This window comes from Anomaloglossus baeobatrachus, chromosome 6 (assembly GCF_048569485.1).
Source record: "Anomaloglossus baeobatrachus isolate aAnoBae1 chromosome 6, aAnoBae1.hap1, whole genome shotgun sequence".
NCBI lineage: Eukaryota > Metazoa > Chordata > Amphibia > Anura > Aromobatidae > Anomaloglossus > Anomaloglossus baeobatrachus.
This window is the reverse complement of record NC_134358.1, coordinates 263,306,734-263,334,242: the sequence shown is the minus strand read 5'-3', so window position 1 is coordinate 263,334,242 and position 27,509 is coordinate 263,306,734. Positions and strand designations below refer to the sequence as shown.

The 27,509-nt window shown below is 42.5% G+C and overlaps 1 protein-coding gene across 1 annotated transcript in view; it reads left to right on the top strand.

Moving 5' to 3' along the window:
- The first annotated feature begins 4,718 nt into the window (after positions 1 to 4,718).
- The window catches only part of CDH20 (cadherin 20), a 759,598-nt gene continuing 736,807 nt past the window's right edge, over positions 4,719 to 27,509 (top strand). The window contains exon 1 of the mRNA XM_075314847.1: positions 4,719 to 5,156. The gene's annotated coding sequence lies outside the window, so the exon portion shown is untranslated. The remainder of the gene's footprint in view (positions 5,157 to 27,509) is intronic.

Sequence of the window (27,509 nt, the reverse complement as noted above, 5' to 3'; positions counted from 1 at the left end):
TGCGTATCGGTGCCCTGCACACCGAGAACATCGCTCTCTACGTCCTCCCACACATGTCCCATCAAATCCTGCTGGGACTTCCCTGGTTATGGACACACGAACCATCAGTCAGCTGGGGCACTGGCGAAATCACCCGATGGGGCTCTTCGTGCCATGAGAAGTGTCTGAAGACCATACAACCCATCCGACGACCTCCGGTTCCAGAGAACCTACCGGGACTGCCCTCGGCCTATTGGTCCTTCGCAGACATCTTTGATAAAAAGGAATCCGAGGTTCTTCCGCCACATCGTCCTTACGATTGTGCCATCGACCTGCTCCCAGGAACAACACCACCTCGAGGACGGATATATCCATTGTCTCCAGCCGAAACAAGGGCCATGTCTACTTACATCACAGAGAGCCTGGCAAGGGGATTCATTCGGAGGTCCTCCTCTCCTGCTGGAGCAGGCTTCTTCTTCGTCAAGAAGAAAGAGGGCGACTTACGCCCATGCATAGACTACCGGGGATTGAATCAAGTCACCGTAAAAAACAAGTACCCTCTGCCGCTCATCCCCGAATTGTTTGACCGGCTTAGAGGAGCTCGTGTGTTCACCAAGCTGGATCTTCGGGGTGCTTACAATCTGGTACGCATCCGCTCTGGGGACGAATGGAAGACCGCGTTCAATACTCGCGATGGGCACTATGAATACTGCGTGATGCCCTTCGGCCTGTGTAACGCCCCAGCCGTCTTTCAAGAACTGGTGAACGACGTTTTCCGGGACCTTCTCTACGTCTGTGTGGTAGTTTATCTGGATGACATCCTTGTCTTCTCTCCGGACCTCCAGACCCACAGAGAGAACGTACAGCTGGTTCTACAAAGACTGTGAGAGAATCGTCTGTACGCCAAGTACGAGAAGTGTGTCTTTGAGCAGTCTTCTCTCCCCTTCCTGGGGTACATCATCTCCGATACCGGACTGCAGATGGATCCAAAGAAGGTCTCCTCCATTCTCAACTGGCCTCCTCCTTCTGGACTGAAGGCAATCCAACGCTTCCTGGGATTCGCCAACTACTACCGCCAGTTCATCCCTCACTTTTCTGCTCTGACTGCTCCTCTCTCCGCTTTGACCAAGAAGGAGGCTAATCCAAAGGACTGGTCACCTGCGGCCGACGCCGCGTTTGGCTCTCTGAAACGGGCATTTGCCTCCTCTCCTGTACTCCACCGTCCGGAGTTAAACCGACAGTTCACCTTGGAGGTGGATGCCTCCTCCTCGGGAGCCGGAGCAGTGCTCATGCAGAAGTCCTCCTCCGGGAAGATGGTGACTTGCGGTTTCTTCTCCAAGAGCTTCTCAGCGCCTGAACGCAACTACACCATCGGTGACCGAGAGCTATTGGCAGTCAAACTAGCTCTGGAGGAATGGCGCTACCTTCTGGAAGGAGCAGTGTACCCCGTTATCATTTACACGGACCACAAGAACCTGGAATACCTGCGGTCCGCTCAGCGACTGAACCCACGGCAAGCCAGGTGGTCCTTATTCTTTGCCAGGTTCGATTTCCAGCTCCATTTCCGACCCGCGGACAAGAATGTACGCGCTGATGCCTTGTCCAGGTCATTCATGCCCATGGAGCAGTAGGAGGAGACATCCCAACCCATCATCTGTCCTAGTAAAATCATTCCGGTGGCTCCTGTCACCCTGGCCCAGATACCACCTGGGAAGACCTATGTCTCTGAAACCGACAGGCAAAAAGTGTTGCACTGGGGCCATGCCTCGAAAACAGCCGGTCATGCTGGTCAGAAGAGAACATGGAGTGCGATTGTACGTCATTACTGGTGGCCATCCCTTCGCACGGACGTCGCTGCTTTTGTCTCTGCCTGCTCCTCTTGTGCCAGGAACAAGACGCCCAAACGCCTGCCATATGGCCGTCTTCTGCCTCTGCCGATACCCTCAGTTCCGTGGCAACACATAGCGATGGACTTTATTACGGACTTGCCATTGTCCTCCGGACACACAGTCATATGGGTCGTGGTGGATCGGTTCTCTAAAATGGCTCATTTCGTCCCTATGGCTGGATTGCCCTCTGCCCAGGAACTCGCGGACGCCTATATACATCGCATCTTCCGCTTGCATGGCTTTCCATCACACATCGTATCCGACAGAGGAACTCAGTTCACCTCCCGCTTCTGGAGGGCTCTATGCAAACATCTGGGAGTGACTCTGGACTTTTCTTCTGCCTACCATCCTCAGTCTAATGGCCAAGTGGAAAGGGTCAATCAAATCTGGACCTCCTTCTTACGTCACTACGTCAACGCCCATCATGACGACTGGTCCACGCTTCTTCCTTGGGCTGAATTCTCCCATAACCACCACATCAGTGAGTCCTCCTCCAGCTCTCCCTTCCATGTCGTTTACGGACTTCAGCCCTCCGTCCCATTGCCTGTATCCCCTTCTTCGGACGTCCCTGCTGCTGATACTGTAGCCCGTGACTTTGCAACCATTTGGGACTCTGTCAAGGCGTCCCTTGGGCGTGCTTCCCTGCGGATGAAGAGACACGCAGACAAGAGACGTCTGGACCCTCCATGTTTCTCTCCTGGAGATCTAGTCTGGCTTGCTTCCAAGTACGTCCGATTGAAGATACCATCCTACAAGCTGGGTCCTCGCTACATCGGGCCGTTTAAAGTCCTCAACAAGATCAATGAGGTCTCCTACAAGCTACAGCTCCCGGCCACGATGAGGATACCCAACTCATTCCACGTCTCCCTGCTCAAGCCGGTTGTCCTTGGTCCCTTCTCCGCTGCTGCCAGTTCGGCTCCTCCTTCTATTGCCGATGACGACATCTATGCGGTAAGAGATATCGTGGCCATGAAAACTGTACGGGGTCGACAGTTCTTCCTAGTGGACTGGGCAGGGTATGGTCCTGAGGATAGGTCCTGGGAGCCCCGGGAGAATGTGGGTACTCCGCTGATCCGTGCCTTCCTGTCCCGGTTGCGGGGAGGGGGGCGTGGGGGGGGTACTGTCACGCTCCCCGGGTCCCCTGCGCTGCCCCCCGGCTCACCTGTCACGCTTCCCGGCTCCCCTGCCTCGCTTCCCGGTTCCTCGGTCCGGTCACCGCCGCTCCCCGCTCTCCAGCATCCATTGCCGGCGCGTCCCCGGCGTCCTGGTCCCCGCTCCCGGCGCCCGTCGGCTTCTCAGCCCCAGCCCGGCCCTGCTGCTTCCTCCTCTCAGCTTCCTGCCCTGGCTTCTGGCACTCGGGCCGCGCGCATGCGCATTAGGGCACGCGCGCGGTCATTGACCCTTTCTTAAAGGGCCAGCGTCCATTAACAGGAAATGATACAAACAGGTACAGGGTATAAAGGGGTTTAATGTCCAAGTGGGCGGGGCCTGATCTTCGTGTTTCTTAAGCTAGGAGTCAGGTCTCCTTGTGTCTCTGTGATATACTCACCTATCTTTCTTGTAGAGCCGAGCCTGCCTCGCCATCCGGTCCTGCCGAAACCCGAACCCCGAACGCTGCCTATCTGCCATCCTGACAGTCCGTACCATCTCGGATCCCTGCGGTGACCCGTCATCTCGCTCCAAAGGTTCCGGACCCCGTCTGACATCTTCTCGGCTTCCGAACCTGAGCTCCGTCACCCGGACTACCGTCAGTGACTCCGTGGTCCCAGGGACTTCTCCGTTATACTCGTGTGCACGGACTGTTCTGCTGCCTATAGTGCTCCAGCTACCGGACCCCCTACCACCATCAAGGAGTTCGGCCCAGTGGATCCACCTCCTGGGTCTGCCCGTCCACCTGGCCCTGACAGAGCCCCAGAGGGGACAGTGATGCTAATGTCTGTAAAATTCTGCAAAATATGATGGTGCATTATATAACTGAGTAAAATTAATACATAATTGTGGTGTCAATGAACTTTGATTATGTGATAGTCAATAACTGAAAAATCTACAAAAGTACTCTATCAATACAAAATTTCATTTTCAGCCTGAAACAAATGCCTAACAATGATACCCGTTATGTCTCCCTCTTTTCCTACTTGCTGTTAACTGCCTATTGACACCTGACATCTGCAGCAACAAAGATCTGATATAGAACACTGAACATTGGGTGAGGGTCTTTGTCCTGTTCTTCTGTCAGTAAACCTGCATGTTGCAATAAACAAGAGGTGGCAAAGCTCTGGATAATAACAGGTGCATTGCATGCTGAAAAAAGAGGGAAAGGAAGCTCCAGCACCTATAGTACTGACAGAATGCTGATGAAAATAAAATGCCTAATCAAAAAGAGTGTATGTAAAAGCTACATTAGATTACGGACTGTTCCTGTGCATATCAGACTGGTATGTGCACCATCAGCACATTTAACCTATTGTGCAGAATTAATGTAGCAAGACTTTGCATATACTTTAATTTTGGATGAAATGACAGGTACTCTAACATAACAAGATACAAGAAGGTTTTAGAGATTTGTTCATTCTTGTAAATCTTTACTTACATTGACCGCTATTGATAATACGCCGCCGTGCATGTTTGCATGTAGCCATTGTCTTAATCATGGAAATGTCATGTTACAAATCACAATCAATACACAAAGTGATTGTGGAACCAGAGGAGAAGGCTGCTTATTAGAAGAGTTTGCTTGTTACTGTACCAGGCAGCTGCCTTTACCAATCAGAAGGATGTGAATTGGATGCTTAAAGCTTCAGCTCTTTCTTTTTAGGGATCCCCTTGAGGAGTCCAATCAAAGCTACAGGGACTGAGCTACAGGGTGCCAACTGGACACTAATGACTTCCATCTGGTGCAGTTCCAGACGTATCCTGAGAAGGAAGGAGTGCAGCTCTTGGCACCAATTGGCTAATTCAATTTACTTCAGCAGCATTAACCTCTGTCAGAATATTCATGAGCAGGAGAATGAGAAGCTGTGGCACAAGCAAACACAATCCACTTAGAGGGAACGAGCATGTGAGCGAGCAGGGATCGTGCACTACACTATCGAGAATATCGATCTGCCAGCTCCACCGCTCCTGTCACTGAACACTTAGAGCTCCGCACATCCAGGAGAGGATTGTACACAAGCCAGGAGGAGGGAAGGCTGCACACATGAGGCTCAACCTGCAAGCTGTGGAGGCGAGGGAGATCCCTGGATGTTTGGGCATCTGAGAAAGGCTGCGTCTGGAGGAGACACGAGGCAGGTACAGAAGTTTTATGTTGTACCCAGTAGCCCTATTCTAATGATAGAAAATCACTATATAAATCAGTGATATGGGATTAGAAGGCTGAGAATGTATATTTTCTGTAACTGTTACTTGTTTGTATATGATCCTCCTGAATTGTAAAGCACTGTGGAATATGTTGGCGCTAAAGAAATAAAGATTATTATTATTATTATTCTTAGGCTATAACTATCGTACAAGGCTGAAGAACAGGGTATTGTGCGTGGTTCAGCACCATGGACAGCTCCCGGTTATTGGGTTGCCCTATTTTGGTGCCGCTGCTTCTTTCCAAGCTTTTCCAGCCTATTTTACCAAACTTCATTGCCTCTAACTTTTTAATCAACTCAGATAAGTTTCTCCAACTTTCCGATGAAGTCTGCTCCATTATGCAGAAGGACAGCGCGACCTTAGCTGTTCTTCATCCTGCATTATCTTTTAGTCCTGGACTTGTTAACTCTTTTTTCCTCTGCAATATATGGCTGCAGAGAGCGAAGGGGGAGATATCCAGGTCACCCTGCACCCGAGAGATTGCTATTAAATACAGCAGATCTCTGATTATGGCAAAGGGTAGAAGGAAAATTGTCTGAGAGGGGAGAGCAAAATGCAATTCAGTTGTTAGGAAGCAGTTATCAGACCTGTGCCATACAGTGATAGAGAGGACAAGAATAGGACTTTTAGCCATTAAAACATTTTGCTCCGCAGAGAGAGTTGAAGCACATTGTTGGCAGAGAAAGACTGGGATGCTTAAAAATGCAGGCAGCTGATCCTGTGGAAGCCAAGGGGGCCAGTGAGGCTGCTCTGCCAAAGCGGGCTGGAAACACAGAAGAAAGATTTCATTGTATGGAGCTGACTGGAATAATTCTGGGCTTAATTGTTCAGTCTGATTGGAGATTCTGTCATCATAACTGGTTTGTGTGTGAAGTAATGCAGAAATTGCTGGTGCTGGGTGACCGGGAGAACATCACAATCATTCCTGATTTTAAGTGTTTTTTATTATTGCATTAACATATATGTCCATTATACTATTTACCCAGAGTCGTATTGTCAAATATTGCAAGTGTCATACTGTCATCCCATGTGCCATGTGTATTGATGTCCGTCCTCAGCCTGTATGGCAGAATATATATTCCTTACAAATCTCAGCTGTGTAAGATTTTTCAGTATGTCTTGTGACTATTTCTGTTGCTGTAAACTTCAGGGAGATTAACTGCTAAGTAAGGTCCTGGGTATTGAGCTGTGGTTCCAAATGCTAATATCCCTCCATAGAAAGTAATTTCCTGTGTCTCTGTAATTCACATATTCTAGCTGTATTTTATGTGGTGATTAGAAGGATAGGTGCTAATGCTGCGTAATACGAAAAGCTCCAGAAATTCAGGAACTGTGCAATCCTTGCCTCCTTGAATCATCGAAGTATTTAAGGTGACAACACTATTATATACTGCAAGGAGTTATTCAGCAATGAATATATATTTTTATATATATATATATATATATATATATATATATATATATATATATATCCAAAAGAGCACTACAGGTTCAATGCAAAAGAAAACCTTAATAGCCCAGTGGCAACGTTTTGGTTCAGCAGCACCTTTGTCAATACATACAGTATACATACAGTGTATATTAGTATATTAGTGTATATATATATATATATATATATATATACAGTATATGTATATTAATATAAGCTTGCCAGTTTAAAATATTTGAAAACACAACAATATTCCATTAATGACTTTGCATCAGTCTTTGTTGAATGAGTACAGCAGTGCCATCACAACTATTATGGTGACATCACAACTACAGGTGTGATATCAGAACTATAGCAGTGATGTCACAACTGCAGTGATGGCATCACAACTACATTGGTGACATCACATCTACAGCAGTGATATCAGAACTTTAGCAGTGATGTCACAACTGCAGTGATGGCATCACAACTACATTGGTGACATCACATCTACAGCAGTGATATCACAACTACAGCAGTGATGTCACGACTGCAGCTATGACGTCACAACTACATTAGTGATATCACAACTACAGCGGGATGTCACAACTACAGTGATGACATCACAACTATATTGGTGACATCACAACTACATTGGTGACATCACAACTACAGCCGTGATATCCCAACTACAGCAGTGATGTCACAACTGCAGCGATGACATCATAAATTCAGCGATGACATCACAACTACATTGGTGACATCACAACTCACAACTAATAATAATAAATAATAATAATAATAATAACTACAGTGGTGATATCAAAACTACGCCAAACGTGAACCTTCAAATATTCACTAATCTCAGCCACTTGTGCCATCTATATCCCCAGAGCTGCTGAGTGCAGTGACTGTCTGCAGTGGTCACATGCAACTGCTGCAGCCTGACAACAAAAACTGGAGCAGCAGAGATAAGGCAGCACTAGATCTGGAGAAAATGAATATACGTGTTTTGGTTATTTATAAGTTTGCAAACCTGTGCTAGAAAATACATTAACAGTCACCCCCTTCATTAATAGTAATAGCATCATTAAAAAAGAGATTAAAAAAGTAAAAAGCAAATGTTATTTTTTTTTAACTTGGACAGATACTTTTATGTAAACATATTTAATACATGACTCGATAATTGGTGTGTGGTTTGAAAAAAAGAAGACAAAATGTGGTTTCTTGCTCCATCTATATAACCTCAGTTGATACATTTTCCGGACTTCAGAGTTCTCACACTGAATATCATTTTAATTAGCATATTCTTATATGATCATCCAACTCCACTCAGGCTTTATGGTTAGAACTTTGTGTGGACCTCCTGTAATACCTATCCACAAACTCATTAGAGCAGAAGTTCATAAATGTGCCTTATATTAACAATTACACAAGAATGTCATTGGAGTTCCTCATTCAGATCTATAGCTATTATTAGCACCTGATTTTCTGAAGATTTTACATAGTCCCATTTACTAATTTTCTACAGCTATGTTCATATTTGCGCTATTCCATTTCTGTCAATTTTCTTTTGCATAGGGGTAAATTAAATAGGTCACAGTGCATCTGAATGGATCATGATGGATTTACTAAATGAATATTAAAGGATCACGACAGATTATAGTGGATCATAGTAGTTCTGATATATTTGTCATGCATCCAAAAAAAAGAAATCCACGATGCCAGTGTAAAAGATCTGGAGTTTCTGAATATGTTGTTCTTGAACTCTTGAAGTTTCTGCATGCTCCTAAATATATGTAATGCATACATTGTTAAAAACGTGAATGTATAATAATACAGTGTTTAGATATTTAAAGGGAATCTGTCAGCAAGTTTCTGCTGCCTCATCTGAGAGCAAGATGACATAGGCAAAGAGAATCTGAATCCAATGGTGTATCGCTTAGATACATGTGTGTGTGACATAATTAGAATTTGTAGATTTAAGCGGGATTTACACGCAACGACATTGCTAACGAGATGTCGTTGGGGTCACGGAAATCGTGACGCACATCCGGCCTCGTTAGCGACGTCGTTGCATGTGAAACGCACAAACGACCGTTAATGGTCAAAATTACTCACCTAATCGTTGATTGTTGACACGTCGTTCCTTTCACGATTATTGTTGCTGTTGCAGGACGCAGATTGTTTGTTGTTCCTGCGGCAGCACACATCGCTATGTGTGACACCACAGGAACCAGGAACAACATCGTACCTGCGGCCGCCCGCAATGAGGAAGGAAGAGGGGGCGGGATGTTCGGCCCGATCATCTCCGCCCCTCCACTTCTATTGGGCGGCTGCTTAGTGACACCGCTGTGAAGCTGAACAAACCTTACAAAGGAGGCAGTTCGCCGGCCATAAAGAAACGTCGCTAGGCAGTAGGCAGGTAAGTATCGTGTGACGGGTCCTAGCGATGTGCGCCACGGGCAGTGATTTGCCCATGATGCACAACCGACGGGGGCAGGTGCTTTCACCAGCGACATCGCTAGCGATGTCGCTGTATATAAAGCCCGCTTTAGCCATGTAGCAGAGCTGAGAGAACTGTACAGCCCATACCATGCTCTTAATAGCGTTTGGTCATTGACAATAAGGTGCCAAACAGAGGAGAGGGTGTGCCGGACTGCCCTGCTCATGATGTAGTAGTCCGATCAATGATAAGAGTCCTGCTGCTTAAACAAACAAAGCAAATAAACAACAGATCATACCCTGACAAGACAGGCATCCCTGAATTTTACGTGTTAACCCTTGCAGCATGCTGGATTCAGCTTACATGGCAAAAACCTGCTGACAGATTCCCTTTAATGCTAATACTCAAAACCATCATAGTAAAACAGGGGCGGACATATCATTGGTGCGACCTACGCTGCTGCATAGGTGCCCAAGAAGTTAGGGGGCTCATTTTTACCTCCAAATCAGGTAGAATTATATATTTTGATGAGATCTTCCATTGTAAATGGCCCAGATATTGTTCTTGCACAGGGGCCCTCTTCTGTCTGTTACCAATAGATATCTATAAAGACAAATCAGGTAATACAGCCATTCAGTGTGGTAATCCATTCCTCTGTATGTCATGCCTCCTGAACTGAAATCAATTTCTTATGAGTTCCCTGATCTGCATGCATCACGACACGTTCTTGGTCAGTCTGGAAAAGGCTATCAAAAATAATACATTTTAATTAATTCACAACTTTCTAGTGTGGGAATAATGTTTGTGTAGTACTGCATATTCCCTCTGTGGTATTCATCGACTCATTATGTAGATGACGTTTCATTTCTTCTGGGCCAAAGGGTTTTAACAACAGTACAAAAGTAATTGTCCACTATTCAAACAACCCCTTCTCAATCAGCATGTTTGCCCCCGGTAAAATATCAACGCTTATACCCACTTCTCTGATATTACACTATTTATCAGCAGGAATTACAAAGCAGAGAATATGTGAGTAGAACACCAATTAAACCTTGACTTAGAACTTGGAGGAAAAAGGTTTTTATCACCCTCCCCCCTTTTAGAAATGAATTACTGGAGATCTAATGATTATGTAGATGACCTTTTATTTTTTCTGGACCAAAGTATTAACAACAGTATTAGAAGGATTGTCCACTACTCAGACATCCCCTTCTCAATCAGCATGTTTGCCTCTGGGAAAATAACAACACTTATACCCACCCTCGGTGTCAGTGTCATGCCAGCGGTGTCTGCATTAGTTTTACAAGGGCTCATGTGACTTTGTTGAATCACACGAGTTGGCTTCACAGTCCCCGCCTTCTCATGTATCAAACATAAAAAGGAAGTGAGCAGCCAGCCGCAGCTCTGACTTCCTCTTAATGTTTGATAGGTGGGGAGAGTGAAGCCAGCACTAATTGGGAGCAGGGTTCACATGACGCAACAATGTCACATGAGCCTTGGGAGAGTGAGATCCGAACTGCTGGAATGGCACTGGTACTGGACGGGAGAGTAAGTGCTGCTACTTTATAGGGGCAAACATGCAGATTGAAAATAAGTTGTCTGAGTTTAACTTTCTAAATTCTTTGTGTTTCTCTGGTAAAACTATCTCTATAATATAGTGACCGTTCAAATTGACCAACATTTATGTGGCTACCACCATGCTCATGCCTTTTTCTTCTCTTCTCCCCTTCTTTAATGGAATCTGTCACCACATTTTTGCCACCTAATCTGGGAGCAGCATAGTGTAGAAAAAGAGACCCTTATTCCAGTATCAGTTACTGGGATGTTCAATGTAGTTTTGATAAAATTGATGTTTTATCTACATGAGATTATCAATACAGGACTACAGTTCCTGACAGAAGTTCTGTCGCTTATCCATGTTTTATAAATAAAAGCTTATAACCTGACTTTAAATTCATCCTTTGGTTTTATAAATTTCTCTTTTGAAAACTGAAACCCTCCCAAATTTGGTTTAGGTTATGAAAATAAAGTTGCTGCAATATTGATCATTTAATGAACACAGAAAGGTCAGATTTTGGCAAGACAAATGTTTTGTCGCCCAGAGAAAGTAATGTGAAATTCAAACAAGCAATTAACTTCTTATACAAAGATATGTTGCATAACATTGGTGAATGAAGTTGTGGTGCTATTTGAGCCGTATTTAATATTTTGTGTGACTTCCATGAGCTTGAAGGACTACATCTATGCAGTTCAACAATGATTCATACAATTTATTGATGAAGTCATCAGGAATAGCAAAAAATGCAGTCTTACATGCCTCCCAGAGTTCATCTAGATTCTTTGGTTTTGTCTTCCAAGCTTCCTCTTTCATCCTACCCCAAACATGCTCAATGATGTTCATGTTTGGTGACTGGGCTGGCCAGTCCTTGAGCACCTTGATCTTCTTTGCCAGGAGGAACTTTGTTGTAGAGATGGATGTATGAGATGGAGCACCATCTTGCTGCAGAATTTGACCCCTTTTATGATTGGGAATGTAAGAGGTAGCTAATACTTCTTGATATTTTAGGCTATTGATGTTGCCTTCCACCTTGCAAATGTTTTGCACACCCCCATACTGAATGTAAACCCAGACCATGATCTTTCAACCACCAAACTTAACTGTTTTTTGGATCCATACGGGCTCCAGTAGGTTTCCTGCAGTATTTGCAATGGCTGTAGTGTAATTCAACTGAGGATTCATCAGAGAAATCCACCTTCTGCCACTTTTCCAGTGTCCATCTGTTTAGCAGGTGGTGGGACTTGGCAAATGCTGGCTTCTGGGCACTGATTCGACCATGGAGGCCATTTCAAGACAGAATCCTACAAACTGTTCTAGTTGACACGGGGACTTGAGGGGACCAGGCCTTTTGGAACTCTGCTGCAGTGGAAGAGGGGCTGGCTTTAGATTTTCTAACCAACAAATGTTCCTAATGAGCAGTTGTCTTGCGAGGTCTGCCGGACCTGGGCTTGTCAAAAACATCTCCAGTCTCTTCAAATCTTTTCTTTAATTCTTTGTACTTGATGCTGAGGCACATTAATGGTACCAGCCACCTCTGCAGTGGATCTGTTCTTCAGCCTCTTGATAATAAGGCTTTGGTCACAGGGTGGATTTTTGACATGTTGTCAGAGGTCAAGTTGCAGTTCAATTGAAGGTCTGGGGTTGCTGGGTTTCTTTGTATACACACCCATTAATTAAGTGATCATTTAGTGAGCACAGGTGAGGATGTAAACTAGGATTGGGTGCATTATATGACAAGGCGACAAAACGTTTGTCTTGCCAACATCTGACCTTTCTGTGTTCATTAAATGATCAATATTTCAGCTTTGCAGCAACTTTATTTTTATAACCTAAACCAAATTTGGGAGGGTTTCAGCTTTCAAAAGAGTAATTTATGAAACCAATGGATGAATTTAAAATCGGGTTGTAAGCTTTTATTTACAATACATGGATTAGTGACAAAACCTCTGTCAGGGACTGTAGTACACCTACTGCCCTGTAGTCAAGCATATTCATGAGCCCTTTATAACCCCCCAACAATGTGTCACAGCTGTCTCTCTGTTACTAGAGACTTGTGACAGGTTATCTTGGCCACAGTCTCCTTGGGACATATGAGACTCCTCACATTAAACGTGTTCCCTTTGCTTTGGCACTGAAAGGGTTAATGTCAATTTTGCTTTGCAGAAGCTTCTGACTCTTGGCCTCTGGTGTTTCTGTTTGGTGATCACTCCCTTCCCCTATATATGGTGACATCTCCCAGTACAGAGTGCTGGTTATTCTGATTTATTTTGTAGCTAGGCCTTGGGGTAGAAGGAGCTACTGGATTCCTTGTTGCTGTGAAGCCCTTGTTGCTGTGAAGCCCTTGTTGGTGTGAAGTGATATAGGCTGCAGTCCTGGTGCCTGACTGCAGCCATGAAGCTAGGAGTTTTCCTTTATTTGTTTCCCCTGTCTGTTGTACCTTCCCTTCATGTTGTATTAGTGAAGTGGGGGGAATAGTGATCCTTACCTGCCAGCTCACTAGCCAGAGTTATTACAGGGTCTCGCAGGGCTTCAGGTATCCTGCTCGGTGACAGGTGTGGAACCTGTATAAGGACTGGATGGGAGTGAAGGGTGCAGCTGAAGGTGAGTGCAGGAGGTGTTCCATCATCCCCTTCCCTAGCACCAGGATCACAGTTGTTTGTGTCCCCGGTGTATCTTTTGTTTGTTGTGGTGAAGCCCTTATTTGTTTTGTGTCTTAGCCCACGCCGGACCTTCCCTTAGGGTACCTTCACACTTAGCGATGCAGCAGCGATCCGACCAGCGATCTGACCTGGTCAGGATCGCTGCTGCATCGCTACATGGTCGCTGGTGAGCTGTCAAACAGGCAGATCTCACCAGCGACCAGTGAACAGCCCCCAGCCAGCAGCGACGTGCAAGCGACGCTGCGCTTGCACGGAGCCGCCGTCTGGAAGCTGCGGGGATTGGTAACTAAGGTAAACATCGGGTATGGTTACCCGATGTTTACATTAGTTACCAGCGCACACCGCTTAGCTGTGTGTGCAGGGAGCAGGGAGCCGCGCACACTGAGCGCTGGCTCCTTGCTCTCCTAGCTACAGTACACATCGGGTTAATTAACCGGATGTGTAATGCAGCTACATGTGCAGAGAGCAGGGAGCCGCGCACACTGCTTAGCGCTGGCTCCTTGCTCTCCTAGCTGCTGTACACATCGGGTTAATTAACCCGATGTGTACAGCAGCTACATGTGCAGAGAGCCGGAGCCGGCAGCACAGGCAGCGTTTGAGCTGCAGAGGCTGGTAACTAAGGTAAATATCGGGTAACCACCTTGGTTACCCGATGTTTATCTTGGTTACAAGCTTACCTCAGCTGTCAGACGCCGGCTCCTGCTCCCTGCTCGCTTCATTTGTCGCTCTCTCGCTGTCACACACAGCGATCTGTGTGTCACAGTGGGAGAGCGCCTTTGAAGAAAACAAACCAGGGCTGTGTGTAACGAGCAGCGATCTCGCAGCAGGGGCCAGATCGCTGCTCATTGTCACACACAGCGAGATCGCTAATGAGGTCACTGCTGCGTCACAAAAAGCGTGACTCAGCAGCGATCTCGGCAGTGACCTCGCTGTGTGTGAAGCACCCCTAAGTCTGTGCATGACACACTGATTGTCAGCTTTCTGTATACACTGTACATGGGCAGAAAGTTGTTAATCAACTGTATATAAATCAGTAATTTTATCAAAATGACAGCAAGCAGCCAAGTACAAGTGATACATCTATGGTATCAGAGTCTCTGCTCCTGCATGATGCTGTTCTCAGATGAAATAGCAAAAACTTATTAGAATTATCCATCTGCAGAAAAAAAAAGCAATGTAACCATAAGCTCATCCCCATGAGTCCAGCTTCTATACGCTCTTGAGATCAGCTGTTATCACCTGAGCCTTGGGCAACCTCACTTCTCCTCTGGCCTTGTGGCATGCTAGCTGTTTCAATGTATAGCTGTCCATGTATTTAATTGACACTTTAAGTTCTCTGTTCTGTCCCACAGAAGTACGAGACCCATGTATAACATCTGTGCCTAACAGTGCATGTGGATATGGGTTAGAAATGTAAAACAATTCCTTTAAAATTCTTCTGGTCTCTTGGTTACTAAAATATGTTCATTATTGGGGACAACCTAAACACCTATTAGAGAAGTACAATGAGAAGAGAAACTGGAAAAATCATTAAAATCATGTATGCCAGGTGCTCGAGTTCGGCATACTGCGGATCAGATAGACAGATTGCTGGGTGGGGCTGGGGAAAACACAGCTATCATGGTGCACATTGGTACTAATGACACATTTTCAGGTGGGTAGATAGAAGGTCCTTATAAATGATTACAGAGAACTAGGAGAGAAGCTGAAGTCCAGGACCTCCAAGGTTGTGTTTTCAGAAATACTACCGGTGCCACGAGCGTCACTAGAAAGACAGCGGGAGCTTAGGGAGATTAATTGGTGGCTTATAAATTCGAGCAGGAAGGAAGGGTTTCAGTTCATGGTGAACTGGGCCAACTTCTTACTCGGCTACAGGCTCTATGGTAATGACGTGCTGCACCTCAATGGGGAAGGTGCAGCTGTGCTGGGGGAGAAAATGGTCAGATGGATGGAGGAGCTTTTAAACTAGGATCTAGGGGGAGGAAGGGTAGTGGAGCAAATAAGGGGATAGAAAGAGCAGATAGAGATAGTGAGACAGTAAGGGTCAATGGAGGTTTAGGGGGGCTGGGACATACAAGGAAAGTAGGGAGGCAAGGAGTAAGGAATGTGTTAATAGTATTAATGTCTACTGGAAAATGCAAGAAGTCTTGCAAGAAAAATGAATGAATTGGAGACTCTTATCTCAACCATGGATTATGATGTGGTGGGCATTACAGAAACCTTGCTGAATGAAAGCCATGACTGGGTGACAAACATACAGGGTTATACTACATTCAAGAAGGACAGGAAAGACAAAAAAGTGCATGGGTGTGTATATTTATCAAATCTAACCTAAGACCTTTGCTTAATGACAACATTGAGGGGAGCTGCAACAATGTAGAGTCAGTATGAGTAAATGTACATGGGAGGGGAATAACGGAAACATGCTAATTGCAGTTTGCTATAAGCCTCCTAACATACCTGAACAAATAGAGGGTGAAATGCTGGAACAAATTGAAAAGGCAGCTAATAATAATAATCCGGTCCTTATTATGGCAAATGTCAGCTATCCAGACATTCAGTGGGACATAGAATCTTCTGTTTGTGCTAAAAGCTGTAAGTTCTTATGTACAATTCAAGACAATTACTTCTCTCAGATGGCAGCTGAACCAAGGGTTGGTGCCTCAGGATTGAAAGATTGCTGATGTAGTACCGATATTTAAGAAAGGTAAGAGGATAGATCCAGGCAACTACCATCCAGTAAGCCTGACATCAGTAGTATGCAGAATTTTTGAGGGCATTATAAGGGATGATATGCAAAAATATATAGCAGAAAATAATGTAATAACTGACAGACAGCATGGATTCATGAAAGATAAGTTGTGTCTAACCAACCTGTTGGGGTTCTATGAGGGGGTAAGTGCAAACCTGGATACTGGAAATGCAGCTGATGTGATTTATTTGGACTTTGCAAAGGAATTTGATACTGTACCACATAATAGCCTTATATTGAAGCTCCAAAGCATGGACTAGGGGAAACTATATGCAATTGGGTAAGTAATTGGCTGGCTAAAAGATAGGAAACGAATGGCAGTCATAAATGGTACATACTGTAAATGGGCTATAGTCAGCAGTGGGGTGCCGCAGGGATCTGTGCTAGGATCAATGTTTTTTAATCTCTTTATTAATGACCTTGTGGATGGGATTGATAATAAAGTGTCAGTCTTTGCTGATTACACTAAACTATATAGGACATTCAAAACTGACCTTGATAGTACAATATTACAAAATGATCTGGATAAGGTGTCAGAATGGGCAGATACTTGGCAAATGAGATTTAATGTTGATAAATGTAAAGTAGTGCACCTAGGACAGAGTAATCCTATAACTGCGTATACATTAAATGGAAGTAAACGCGGGACTACAGAACAGGAGAAGGACTTGGGTATTCTCATTACAAATAAGCTGAGCAGCAGTACTCAATGTGAAGCAGCAGCTGCTAAAGCAAACAAGATTTTAGGTGTATAAAAAGAGAGATGAGATCCCGTGATCCCAACGTATTGTTACCCCTCTATAAGCACTTGTAAGGCCACATCTGGAATATGGGGTCCAGTTTTCAGTTCCAAATTTTAAAAAGGACATTCAGAAGTTAGAGTCAGTTCAAAGGCGGCTAGCTAGACTATTACAAGGAATGGAAGGCCTCCCATATGATGAGAGTTGAAAAAAGTTGATTTGCTGAGCTTAGAAAAAAGAATGTTTCAGAGAAGATCATATTTATATGTATAAATACATGTGTGGTCAATATAAAGGACTGGCACATGACTTATTCACTGCGAGTGGAAGAAAAGCGATTCCAGCAGCTAAATAGGAAAGGGTTCTTTACAGTTAGAGCAGTCAGACTGTGGAATGCCCTACCACAAGAGGTAGTAATGGCAGATACTATAACAGCTTATAAAAAAGGGCTGGATGATTTCTTCACTACAGACAACATTGTTGGTTATAAATGACTTAATGACAAAATGTATAATTGGTGGAGGGAGGTTGAACTAGATGGACCTAGGTCTTTTTTCAACCTATGTAACTGTCGCGCCCAGGGATATGGGGTACTCGGTCCCGGGCAGTGTATATATTGGGAATGTCACTGTGGTGGCTGTTGCCTGGTTCCTTACCCTGGGCCCTTTTTGTAATGGGGGTGTGTTTACAGGGGATTAGATTAGTGTTCATAAGTGAGGCCACTTGCAGTGTTGCGGCTATTTAGATGAGCAGCTACTGCAAAATGTCACTACTGGGGATGGTGTTAATTGCAGCCTTGAGAGTAGGCCCTCTGCAAGCAGGGCCAGGTCCCGGAGGATGGGTGATGTGATGGGCATCGGAAGAAGGTAGTCCATACAGAGGTTTAGTGCAACTGGTTTTTACTCACTGCTGGTTGATGGTAATTGGTTACCCGAGGCTGGCTGGTTTCACGTCCAGGTCCCCTTTGTCCCAGTGCCAGTGTAGTAATCTAGTACCTTCTTCCCCTGCACCTGTCTCTGGTAAATGGGTCCCCGTGGAGTAGAGCAACTGGGGGTCCCTGTCCGGTGGTTTGTACACTTCTGTCTTCCTGATGGTAGCGTGAACCCTGTGGGGTTGGAGTCTCTGGTCCTGTCCCCGGCTCTCCCTTTGCTACTTAGTCTTTAGATTCTTATGGTCAACGAGGTCCTTGATGGTCCCCTTGCTGGGCAGGTGTTAACAGGTCGGCTTTTAGCTCTTTCCTGTCCTAGGGTCCTATACCTCGTCGGTGCGTAGTTCCGGGAGTACTCCACCGTACTCCACCGGCAACTACTCTCCTGGGTATCAGGTCACTGTTAACCCCGCGTCAGTACGTCTCCTCATGTCCACCTTCACTCTCTACTCTGTTCCAACTGCTCTGTCCTCAGTCCGCCCCTCCCTCCTGGTCAACTAGTGGACTCGACTGGCTCCACCTCTAGGCGGTCATCCATTGGTCCAACCCTTGCCTTATATCAGTGTATGGGGGATTGTTGGGGAAAAACTGGGATTACCTGGAGTTTTTGTGTGTTACCGGCATTGGTCTTCCATGGCCCTAGGGTGTAGGCCCTGCATCCTGGTGGGGATGCAGAACCTTGTAGCACCCTGATGTCTTCAGGGGCGCTAAATAACTATGTAACTATGAAGAGTCATATACTACCAAACCATTACAACTTGAATCCTAAAAAAATAAATCTTGAATTAATAGAAACAGTTTAATATCAACAAAGCCTAAACAAAAAAATACTATTAAATATTTTATGTTAAAAGTAAAATAACTTCTTGTATTCTTAGACCACCCTTTATATTCTTATTTGTCATTAACACCAAGTAATAATTCTACAAGATTGCAGGTTTGCAAGAATGTACGAAAGACAAAAATTGTACCCACTTTGATTTTCAGAGCCTGACAAAATGCCTTTTTCCACGTTCTGTGCAAGGTTACCAGCTTGACTTTTTATTTTGTCTGGACAGCTTATAAAAAAATCACAGACAGACAATTTTTTTACAAACACATTGGAAAACCGTAATTAATCATTATAATAAGTGATACAAGTCTACAGCCAATAATTCTGATATGATGGCATTAACTGCATTCACTGTAAAATGTTGAAACCTATAGTCAAAATCTGTATAAGTTTTGTGAACTTCAATAAAGTCACGCATGCCATCCTTTTTTTTTTACAAACAGGACAAAAAAGTGCCATATTTTTATGGGTTGTCCTGGAATTTCTAGACTGTTGACAAAATAATTAATCCCAGTCCAGGTCCTTTGTCTGGGATTAATTGTTTTGCGCTACAGTTTGTCCTCTGTATTACATATAATTCCTGCTGACAAATAATAGAGAATAAACCATGGAAGCAAAAGACTAATTAAATAAGAGTTGGTCAGATATGTCATAAAAAGTATATCATAGATATATGCAACATACTGTATATATAATATGTACTCTATATTGTATTTGTGTCCAACTCCCAAAGCTTCCAGTTACTTGTTTTTTTTCATTCCATGGTTCATTCTCTGATATTTGTTAGAAGGAATTAAAATATAGACAACAAACTTTAGAGCAGAACACAAATGAAACCTTGACGGCAAATAATGAAAAAGGCTTTGTCACCCTATCCCCTTTTTAAAGGAATTCGTGGAACAAATTTACAATATTGTTGCAATGTTATGGAATTTGGACCTGATCTTAAAGAGTAACTCTTGTTTTAATTTTTATTTCTAAATGATTAGTGAATATGAAAATAATCAACTTTGTAGCATATATTATTCCAGAAATCTGCTTCTCTCTCCTTCTTGACTGATCTTTAATTTTAACAAACATAAAAATGAAAACTATGGTTAGTCTTTAATTATTTATAATGATATACAGCAGGTGAAATAAATATTAAATATGTCTCCAGTTTTCTAAATAAATATATGTCTAAAGGTTCAAGCGATGTGAATGTCTTATCAGATGTTGGTTACAAAATCCAATCCACACAGGCAATGAAATCAAACTATAGATGGCAATACATTTAGTGATGTGTAATAATGAGAAATGGCACAGGGAAAACTTATTAAAGACATGAAGAATGAAAGAAAAAGCCATGGAAAGTCATATCACTAGTTAAAATCTATCAGAAAGCAACAACTACCATTTAGTGAAAAATAATATCAGCTAGTTCAACTGATGGCCTATAAAAGGATTACCAAGGTGGCACACAAGAAATATCTGTTGATGGGTAAAACCAGTGAGCTGTCTCAAGACCTTCGCAACCCTATTGTTACAAAACATACTGATGGCATTGGTTATAGAAGAATTTCTAAACTACTGAATGTTCCAGTGAGCAATGTTGGAGCCATAAACCGGAAGTGTAAAAAAAAAACATTATTTCACCATTTACCAACCACAACCAGGTGCTCCCCACAAGATTTCAGACAGAGGAGTGAAAAGAATTATCAGAAGAGTTATCCAAGAATGAAGAACCACTTGTGAATAGCTACAAAAAGACCTAGAATCAGCAGTTAAAATTGTTTAATAGAAAACAATAAGTAATGCACTCAACCTTTATGGCCTGTATGTGCTCTCACCATGCAAGACTTCATTGATGAATAAAAAGCATGTTCAAGCATGTCTCAAGTTTGGTCAACAGCATTTTGACAAGCCTGTGAAAAACTGGATCAAATGAGACCGAAATGTAACTTTTTAGATACAATAATAAACACCATGTTAAAGGCCGCTTTACATGCAAGGACATCGCTAATGAGATATCGCTGGGGTCACGGAATTCGTGATGCACATCCGGCCTCGTTAGCGATGTCATTGCGTGTGACACGTACGAGCGACCGCTAACGATCTCACTTACCTCAAATATCATTGATCGTTGACACGTCATTCAGTTTCCAAATGTCGTTGAACTTTTGGGACGCAGGTTGTTAATCATTCCTGAGGCAGCACACATCATTACGTGTGACACCCCAGGAACGATGAACAACAGCATTCCTACGTCCTCCGGCAACGAGGTGGGAGTGTCAATAATGCGGCTGCTCTCCGCCCCTCCGCTTATATTGGTGGGCTGCTGTGTGACGTCGCTGTGACGCCGCACAAACCTCCCCCATAGAAAAGAGGTTGTTCGCCAGCCACAGCGACGTTGTTAGTAAGGTATGTGTGTGTGATGCGCAGTACCGATATTGTCTGTCATGGGAAACGATTTGCTCATGACGCATGAACAACGGGGGCGGGTGCGATCGCTAGTGACATCGCTAGCGATGTCTCTGCATGTAAAGCGCCCTTTAGAGGCCAAAAGGCACTACAGATCACTACTAAAACACCTTACTAACAGTAAAATCTGGAGGCGGGAACTTCATGGAATAGCTGATAGACAGAATAATGAACAAACTTACCTAGACATTTCTAATAAAAATCTGTTGCCATCTATCAGGATGATAAAGATGGACATTTCAGCAAGACAATTGATACTAAACACACAACCAAAGACACTCTCAGTTGATTTCAGACAAAGAAAATAAAGCTGCAAGAATGGACCAGCCAATCACTTGACCTGCATGCAATAGAAAGTATATGGAAGGAACTAAAGGTCAGAATTCATTGAAGGAGCCCGAAGAACCTTCAGGATTTGAAGAGTATTTATGTTGAAGAATGGGACAAAATCACACCCAAGCAATGTATATGACTAGTGTCATGATTGACTCCTGGCTCAGCTGGAGCTGAGCCTTTTTTTTAGTTTCACTTCTGATGCAGGTCACGTTAGGGGTTAATCCTTTCTGACTCGTTCTGGAGGTCAGGCTGCTTTATTAGGGCTCTGTTTCTCTTGGACTTTGCCAGTGATATTTCTGGCTCTGCTGTGTTCTGCTCTTGAGTGACCTGTTGTCTGTCCTGCCCCCTCCTGACCTCCGTGTTCACCTGACCTGTTAACCTCCTCTGTTGTCTGTTTCCATCAGTGTCTCTCCTGCTGTCTCCCTGTTCGTTCCTTATCTGTTTACCTTAATTCTGTCTTGTCTTCCCATTCCCCCTCGCTTCTAGGCTCTGATTTCCTGGCTACTGACTATTTGCTTCCCTCTGACTACGTTTAGACTTTGCCCTTGTGTACTTACAAGACCTCATGTTGTGACACGGCTTTCTGACGATTCTACTGCCATCTGGTGGGCTTGACTAGTATTACCTCTGCTAGGGAATTCCCTGCTCATACGTGTCCTCCACTTTTACGCCCCCTAGTGGTTTACCAGCTAACTACCTTCTCAGATAGTTTCAGGAATCCTCTCAGTCCCACATTACTGCGCTGTACTGCTATTGTACATCTTAGAGTACAGCGTGACAACTAGTTTCTCCATACAGGCAGTGTCTTGAAACTGTCATCACCAACAAAAGCTTTTGTACAAAGTATTTAATTTCAATTTGCATCTTCAATACTTTTTCACTGTGTCATTTCTCATTTTTACACATCACTAAATTTATGGACATCTTTGCTTTGAATTATTTGCTTGTGTAAATTAGGTGGGTTGTCACTTTGAGGGAAATTCATGTCCTTAGAACCTTTAGAAATATATTTACTTAGAAAATTGGTGACAAGTTCAATTCCTATTTCACTCGCTATACAAATCAATATGCAAACTCAAATTTATAAAACATAATGTATGCATTACTGATCATTACGATGCCAAAAGCCAGACCTGTAACAAAAGCAGAATAAAAAAATAAGGAAAATAATGTAGATCAGGAATGTACGTTGTGTATGTATGTATGTTGATTTTTTGATATGTTTGTTTTTTGTTTTTTTTTAAGTAAAATGATGTATGCCTGATTTCCTGTTGCTCTGTTCCTGCTTCCAAGAATATCTTTGTTTTGAAATAGGAAAAAATAACTGTATCTAGAAGAAAAAATAAAATGGGCAGAGTTTATAAAATTCGAGCTGGCCTACTTTGCAATTCTCCCCCTCCTTACCATTCCCCCCATAAAAATATAATAAATTTGCACAAATTTCAATGCTGGAAATCTTGCTCATAGCTGCTCATAACATACATATGGGGAAGAGAAGAGAGTGAAGAAACCTCACTGACCGTAAGAGCTTACTCTCTACAGTAAAGAGAGAGAGGACCCCACTGGTCAAAAGAGCAAACACTATATAAAAGAAAAAGAAACTTATCTGGAGTTTTTGGAGATGGAAAATGATTCTGCCATACAAACTGTGCTCCACGGTCTGTGATGACCCAGAAACTGATCACCACTGTACAAGATATGATAATCCATAAGATGTCATAGTTGCATCATAGGGAAGCCAGTCTGGTAATACAAAATGATATTTGCCTGCTCTTATTTTTTATTAATTTTTTAATAACTAATCAAATCTCAAAATAATAAAATTTGGGTGAAACTGCAAATTTTCAAAAAATTAAATTTGAACTTCATTCTCCACAAATCAATCTGCTCATCTCTAGTAATTATGTATATTCAATGCAGCAAATAAAGTGTTATGTAAAAGGTTGGGCACTACTGGTCAAAATTACTGCTATTATGAACAGTTGAGCACGTTGAAGATGAAATGATCTCTAAAAGACATAAAGTTAAAGATGACATATTTCCTTTGTATTTTAGGCAAAAAAACCCAAAACATTTTCACCTTTTACATTTCAAAATATTAAAAAAGAAAAACGGGTCGATGCAAAAGTTTGCGCACCCTTGGAGATTTGTGTGCGCAGATAACATGACCCAAGTTTCAGACCTTACTTAGTCTGTTAGGTTTATGGCTTGTTCACTATCATTCTTAGGAAAGGTCAGGTGATACAAATTTCACAGCTTTATAAAACACCAGCCTCCTCTAAACTTGTGGTAAAACATAGCAGCCATGGGTTCTTCTAAGCAGCTGCCTAGCACTCTGAAAAAAAAAAATGGTGGAGGCCTACAAAGCAGCCGAAGGCTAAAATAAGTTAGTAAAAAAAATGTCAAGGTGTCCTTTCCTCAGTTCAAAATATAATTAAGAAATGGCAGTTAGCAAGAACAGTAGAGGCTAAGATCTGGAAGGTCTAAGGTCTGGAAAACCAAGTAAGATTTCTGTGACAGCTGCTCATAGGTTTGCTAGAGAGGCAAATTAGAAACCATGCTTGCCTGAAATAGACTTTCAGGAAGATTTAGCAGACTCTGGAGTTGTGGTACATTTTTCTACTGTTCAGAGACACCTGCACAAATATGGCCATCATGGAAGAGTCATCAGAAGAAAACCTCTCCTGCATCTTCACCCTAAAATTCAGCATCAGAAGTATGCAAAATATGAATATCAGTAAACATCTAAAGTCTGATGCATTTTGGAAACAAGTCCTGTGGACCAATAAAAGTAAAATAGAACTTTTTGGCTACAATGATCAAAGGTACATGTGGAGAAAAAAGGGCACAGAATTTCAAGAAAATAACATATTGCCAATTAATAAGCATGTGGCTGGAACAATTATGCTTTGGTTTTGTTTTGCAGCCAATGGCACAGGGAACATTTCATGGGCACAGAGAAAAATGATTCAGTGAAATTTCAATGCAAACATAACACCTTCTGTAAAAAAGCTGAAGTTGACAAGAGGATAGGTTCTACAAATGGATAATAATCCTGAACACATGTCAAAATCCACAATAGATTACCTCAAAAGGCACAAGCTGAAGGTTTTACAATGGCCCTCACAGTCCCCTGATCTGAACAGCATTGAAAATCTGTAACTAGACCTCAAGAGCAGTGCATGCAAGATGACCCAGAAATCTCACAGAGCTGGAAGACTTCTCCAAGGAAGAATGGATGAAAATCCCTCAAACAAGAATTGAAAGACTCTTGGTTAGGTACAAAAAGCATTAACAAGCTGTGATACTTGCCAAAGGGGGTGCTACAAGGTATACTAACCATGCAGGGTGCCCAAACTATTGTACCAGCCCATTTTCCTTTTTTTGTTAATTTTAAAATGTAAAAGATGAAAATATTTTTTTTGCCCAAAATGCAAAGGAAATGTGTAACCTTTAACTCTATCCTTTTAGAGATAATTTCATCTTCAACTTGCTTAACTATTCACAATTACTGTAATTTTGTCCAGGGGGGGCCCAAATGTTTACATGCCACTACAGTGTGGTATTATCCTGAAGAAGACTTTAGTACAAGGTTGAATCATAGTAAAAAAAATAGTGATTAATGCTACATTCATATTGGAGCATTTACTGGCAGAAAAGAAATCTGTACTTTGATTGCAACAATCCAAAGTGAGACTTGTTTATGGCATTGGAAAGTGTTATTCTTTGGCTTTATATACATTTGATGTGTCCAGTCTAGCCCTTTTAACATCCATGTGAAAAGGCTCTTCAGGCATGCAGCAAAATAAGTAAAAGGCAAATAGTTTACTTTTGGAAGATATAGTCAACCAATATAAATAATAATTCTACCGTACAATAAATTTATTTTAATAACGTATTATTTGCTCTGTTTACCCTATATTTAATACATATTTGAAGTGTATAGTGTTTCTATTATTCAAGATTTGAATAGTGATTTACAGAAAAGGAAAGAGTTATTCACTCTAAGTAACTTGATACATAAAACTTTTAAAAGTTATGGCATATTATTTAATTCAGCGTCTTTATAATTGTATACACATAAATACACAATACACCAATGAGATGTTTTCATTGTCTCGATATAGTGTTTTAGATCTATATTAACTCGTGCAATTTACTATTACCAAATGGAAGCTAAAAGCTTTGCAATCATTTTGGTTCTTGCAGTCTTCGTGTCACTCATGATCTGCTGTACCATATAAATGTAAGTACACATTGACTGGGTGATCACTTTGCTTTGTTTCTTTTATCCACTCTTACCTCTTGTTTTAACCATATAGACATTTATATATTCTTTATTTCATCATGTAGTCATTGCCATTGAATGTTAAAAATGTAGTAATATAATGCATGCATTCTTGGACCGACTTCTTAAGATTACAGCATTTAAATGACTTGTCCTTTCAACCTTAAAACACTCAGATTACATATCAAGTTAATAGGCATTAAATATATTTGTTTTTTATTCAGAAGGATATAAATTTATGAACAATATACATTTAATTAGTTTTGTTTTCTTTGTTTCAAATCAAGTAACGTTAACATAATTTTTGGCAAACACAAACATGTAAATTGAGACAATATCCTAATTGGAATAATTAGTTTGCATTGACTAATCTGCAATCTAAATATATGGATCATTATGTTTCAACTGTAATTAATTTGGTTAATACATTGTTATATAAAGTCATGAATAATAGATTAGTTTGAAAGTAGATGTTATGAACATAAACACTCTCACACATGGGTAACAGAAAATGAGAGGACCTACTAAACAAAGAAGATGCACCTGCACTCCATTGGTATACATACTATAAAGACCCCACAACTAAAAGCATTACCTGGACCTAACTCCCTGAAAGGCCATCAAAGTGTTTCTTATACCTCCTGAAGAAACAGAGGCGAGGCCACAACGCAATGCCTATAAGGGGAGATGGTGTGTAGAAAGACACAAAAGCACAGTTCGAGAAAGCTAACACACATTCATATAAGGGGAAAGGAATAGGTGCTGGGAAGAAAAACAAACTGACTCAAAGCAGGACCTCACCTGGTGTTTATGCAAAGGTTAACCTCTAAGATGAAGAGCTGAAACTCCTGGAAACAAGTCCACCTAGAGGTATAGCCAGCAAGGAAGTGCAGTGAAAGGTGAACATAAATAACTCAACCCAGAATGTGATAGGGCAGACCAAAATGGGAAAATGAGAGGTACTTGGAGAGGAGCAAACCCCAAGAAGAGATTACAAAGACAATACAAACAATCAAAATTTGGAAAGGGATGAAGAAAAGGCAATAGCCTAGCAGATAGAGGAACAAACTATACAACAGCAGGTCATGGGATCAAATTCCCAAACTGAGCCATGATATTACCCCCCTTCTATGTGGGGCCACTGGACTCTCAAAAACTCTTAGCGACTGACCTTGCTCATGAAATTCCCTCACCAGGTGATTCACATGAAGATCCTCCAAATCAACCCAATAGTTATCTTCAAGATAACACAGTACCTTTAAGAGGAGAGAAAGGTGTGCAGGAAGACACAAAAAAACCAGAGTGAGAAAACTGACAGCAGGCTCTGAACTGGTGTTTACACAAAGAGAAAGCTTTGAAGGGTTGAAGGGTTTGAACACCTATAAATAAGTTCACCTAGCGGAAAAGCCAGCAAGGAAGTATATATAGCCCAACTGGTACTATAATAGGACAGACCAAAATGTGAAAATAAAGATACATCTAGAGAGGAGCAAACCTGGAAAGGAGAACAAAAACAATAGAAATCATCATCATTTAGACAGGGAAGCAAAGGCAACAATAGCCTAGCAGACAGAGGAACTGACCAAGCAACAACAGGTCACTGAATCAAATCCTCAAACTAAACCATGACAGTAGAATTCAGCACATTTTACATACATAGTAAATTATAGTTTGCATTTTGGTTACCTGACTAAAGCCTGCTTTACACGTTTCAATATGTCGTGAGATCGCATTTGCGATCGCACCCGCCCCCATCATTTGTGCGGCACGGGCAATTTGTTGCCCGTGTCGCACAATGCTGTAACCCCCGTCACACGTACTTACCTTTCAAACGACCTCGCTGTGGGCGGCGAACATCCACTTCCTAAAGGGGGAG